At 34.3% G+C, this 4,819-nt stretch overlaps 1 pseudogene; it reads left to right on the top strand.

Annotated features, from left to right (window-relative positions):
• Positions 1-214: 214 nt before the first annotated feature.
• Positions 215-1,257, top strand: LOC131616880 (unknown seed protein USP-like; annotated as a pseudogene).
• Positions 1,258-4,819: the final 3,562 nt, after the last annotated feature.

Genomic DNA, 4,819 nt, shown 5'->3' with positions numbered 1-4,819 from the left:
AGCTATGTCCCGTCCTTGTCCAACTATAATAAGTTATATCATTATCCGACTGTAAAAATAATAGTTGAAAAAATAATTCAATTAAAAAAGTATATTGATAAATTGACATAATTTTAATAATATATGGTACATGTTTGAATCAAAATAAAATATAGTACTACATAATTTTTTATATTTTTAGATAAACAAATTAAGAACCCTGCATTATGAGGGGACCAAACATTTCACTATATATATTGGACACTTGAAGCAGTCCTTCAACCTCATAGACACACCAATAACTTGTACAATTGCCAGAATAGCTTTAATGGAGTTCAAACAACTATCTTGTTTAGTTCTAATATTTGTAAGTTATTTTCTACTTTGCTCCATTGGTTTATGTGATTTGTGGTATTAATTTGAGTGATTGTTACACAGTTGACTTTTGTGGAAATTGAAGCATTGCAATCTGGAGAAGAATATTGGAAATCTGTTTGGCCAAACACTCCTATACCGAATATTCTCTCGGATATATTCATCCCTGGTCAGACTCTCTCTTTGAGATATTTGTGTAAGATTGTTATATACTCTCTCTTTGATCTATTAATCAGATCTATATTATTTGTTGAATTGTGCAGATCATAGAGGTAACGATGAGGACCAAGATTGGACAGCTTTTTTCCAACATGATCTTTACCCTGGAAAGAAAATGAGCTTAGGCTTCCACAAGCATTCAAATAGGCAACCCTTACTATCAAAGGCAGGTCAACCTTTGGGAACATGGATATGGAGTGAAACTCATAGTCTTAGTAGCTATTGTACAAATCCAGCAGCTATAGGAGAAGAGAAGTATTGTGCTTCGTCTTTAAAACCCATGATAGATTTTGCCATTTCAAAGCTTGGAAAAAATATTAAGGTGATTTCGAGCTCCTTTGCTCAAAATCAAGACCAATATGTGATAGAAGAAGTAAAGAAAATCGGAGACAATACGGTGATGTGTCATAGGTTAAATTTAGAAAGAGTTGTATTTTATTGCCACCAAGTCAATGCGACAACGGCTTATATGGTTTCATTGGCGGCCTCTGATGGAACTAAAGCGAAAGCATTGACAATCTGTCACCATGACACAAGAGGTATGGATCCTAAGGTGCTTGATGAAGTTCTTCATGTTAAGCCCGGAACGATTCTATATGTCATTTTGTTAGCAATAAGGCTATTGCTTGGGTGCCTAATCATGATGGAAGTGAGCATGATAATAACCATCCTTGTGTCATATAGGATCTTTCCATATGAAGATCCATAATCTTAAAATTGGGTTTGTGTTCAAGAAGTGAATAGGGAAATAATATGATATGAAAATAACATATTTTATGTTTAAAGTATCGCCCATGTGGTATGTCTTGTAATCGTTGATATCATCCTATCACAATATATTATGTATGTTTGAATTTAATAATATGAAAAATGTAGTGTTTTATTTGATGTCTTCTAGATTTTTTAAAATAAAATATATTCACAACGGAAAATTGTTAGGATTTAGTAAAATTTAAGAAATGTTACTAAATAATTTAAGGTTGATCAATAAATTTTCTGAGTCGTTCCAAAAAAATGGAATATAAATCTAGGGCACTTGAAGCTGTTCACTTGCTGCAACTATTTTAATCAGTGTTTTAAAAACCGGACCGGACCGGCTGGTCGGACCGATCGAACCGGGAACCGGCCAGGTAATCGGTCTGGTTCAATAGTCAGATCGGGTATGCCATCAAACCGGTGGGAACCGGTGAAAACCGGAAAAACCGGGAAAATTGGGAAAACCGGAAAACCGGCGGTTTAATTGCTTTTTTTTTTTTGTTTTTTTTTAAACTTTTTTTTAAACTTTTTTTTTTTAATTTTTTTTTAACATTTCTTTTAAACTTTTTTTTTAACTTTTTTTTTTAATATATTTAGTAGTGTATTACTTAAATAACATTCTCACATAGTTTTTTAGTGACAAATTAAAAACTTTATTGTCTATTTGTTATCTTTGCTAATAAATTTTCTTAAATAGCATAAACATATTAAATTTTATTTGATTTTCTTTTTAGGAGGATCCTATTTTTAATTAAATTTGGTACACATTGGAGTTATTTTGTTATAAACTATTCAATTAGATTATGTTGTAATTAGACTTTGTTTAGATTATGTTGTATTTAGACTTTGTTTGCAATTAGACTTTGTAATTTTTTACTATTTTGTTATGTGAGATACCTTTGTTTAAAATTTGAATTTAAGTTATGAAATTGTGAATTTATGATAATGATATTTTTTTAAAAATTTAAAAGCTAGTTATATTTTTTTAGAGACTGAATCATCCGATTCGACCGGTTTTATACCTATATAATGACAGGTCTATTCAACCGAGTTATCCGGTTTAATCCGATTTGGTCGTGCGGTTCGACCAGTGACCCAGTGGTTCGACCGATAAACCAGTGACCCAACACCCTCACCGGTTCGATGACCGGTCCGGTTTTTAAAACATTGATTTTAATCCTGATTTTCTGTAACAAACACTTGGAAAAGTTTGGGTTAGAAATTAGGAGTGGCTCAAAAATATTGAATGCCGAAATATCTTTGGAAGTCTAGGTTCACAAATTTGCTTAGATAACAACACCGATAAGCCTTTCACTGATAGAAATTTTGGTAGAATGTTAGTAAAATTCCAGACACATACTCAGATACCGCCCCTTTGAATAGACCTAATTAGGAGAAGGCAATTTATTTTTACACCCGCGTATTTTCTTACAAATCCGTCGTAAAAAATCCAAAATATCCCTATATTTTAAAAATGTTTATCCGAAGACACCTAAAAGGGTGATTTCAGACCCAAACAACCACTCCCTTCTGTTTAGGCATGGCAACGGGGCGGGTCGGGGACGGTTTTTACCTCCCCCAAACCCAAACCCAAATCCCCAATCAATCCCCGTTACCCGCCCCAAACCCAAACGGGGATGGGGAATTAAAACTCAAACCCGTCCTTAACGGGTTCGGGTTGGGTTCGGGTATCCCCGCCCCGCCACCATGTATTTCGTAACATCAATTTTTTAATAAAAATATTTACTTTTTCAAAAATCAATTTACATTATAAATAACAAAATAAAACAATCTCAAAAAATTTCATACATATATTTCAAATATTTAAAATAATAAATACAAATCAAATTATTAAAACATTAGCCACATATTTAATAATATAAATTATGAAATATAAATAATAATGTACATATTGAAATAAACGGGGCGGGTTCGGGGACGGGTTCGGGGACGGGTTCGGGGTGGGTATTAGTGTCTCCATTACCCGACCCATCCCCATGTTTTCTAATCGGGGAAAACCCAAACCCAGTCAAAGCGGGTTTTCCCCGTCAACTTTTGGGCGGGTTCGGGTGGGTACCCATTGGTCTGGGTTTTATTGCCATGTCTACTTCTGTTCATTCTGTTCATTCTATTCAAAACAAAAACTTTTTCATTTCAAACTCATTTCTGCCAAGTTGTATTCAAAGCATTGTTATTTTACAACTCTTTCCAAGCATTGATAAAGGGTTCAAAACCCCATTCAACATCTACTCAATGCTTCAAAAAATTGTAAATTTTCACAACTTTACATTGTAGCTTGAAAATATTATTAGGGCTGTTACATATTAGAATAATGTTGTAGGTTGAAGTTATTGTGGGTCATTAATGACAGTGTTTAGATGGTAAAAATTAGATTTTGAATAAGTTAGGACAAGAAATGGTAGTCTGCAAAAAAGGTTGTTCGCATGTATTTTCGGACGTGCATTTCTGAAATTACATCTGACCAGTTTCAGATATGCACTTCTAAAATTAGGTCTGAGTTGTTTTTTTTTTTAAGTTTCAATTTTGTTTTCTTCGTACTCTTACCAGTGGCATTTTTTTAAGGAAAATGACAGATAATCAGGTACCGACCGCACGACTTAGACAGGGGAGGCAGACACTGACAGCCACAGCTCGGCGCGAGAGAGCCGCACAGTAAAGAGTGACTCGGGGATGGGGCCGAGTCCTAGTCCAAGTCCAAATGGATGACGCGCTTGCAGGATTTTCAAATTATTTCAAATTTAATTGTTGAATTTGTAGAGTGTTGAGAATTGTTGGCATGGGTTGTTATGATTAATTAGACAATTAATTAATTGATTAAGTTGTAGAAATAATATTGAAGAAATATTAGATTTATTATATAGACTTAATTAAGTGATGGTGGTAGTAAAATGTGGGGTGAGATTGTTAGGCTCAATAGGTTTAATGAAATTAGGTTAAGATATGAATTAGGCTAAGATATGGATTAGGTTAATTAGAAGGGAAAAAGTCTTGGGGAATTGATCATGGGAAGTTGCAAAGAAGAGAGAAAATAGGAGAGAAACTAATTCCCGTTTTTCTTGCAGCAGTCTCACTAAATCGAAGATCCCCGATTCGTTAAGTGTTGGATCGTGGCCAAATTTTGAGGGTAGGTTCGCAACACCTATATCTAACTTTTGACCGTTGGGATATTTAAAATAAGGTCTGAGTTGCGAGATATCATCATCGCACTGTAGCTGCATATTTGGAAAAAAATTCAGCTTTTGATTCTGATTAAGAGAGGCAGGGGTTAGAAGCTAAGGCTAGAAGGGTTTGATCGTTAGAATTATAGAGTAATCTTCAATCCAAGGTAAGGGTGGGGTTCTGAATCTATAATGGAATTTATGATGAATTGTATGTGAGATTGGGTTTGTACAATCGCCTCTGTTTGTGGTTGTGTAAAATTGTTGCGGTGTGTGGTTGTTTGTGGTGGTTGTTTCTCATATTGCTGAAA

This window comes from Vicia villosa, linkage group LG7 (genome assembly GCF_029867415.1).
Source record: "Vicia villosa cultivar HV-30 ecotype Madison, WI linkage group LG7, Vvil1.0, whole genome shotgun sequence".
NCBI classification, from domain to species: domain Eukaryota; kingdom Viridiplantae; phylum Streptophyta; class Magnoliopsida; order Fabales; family Fabaceae; genus Vicia; species Vicia villosa.
Note: the sequence above shows the minus strand (reverse complement) of the source record. Positions and strands in the feature narration are given on the sequence as shown.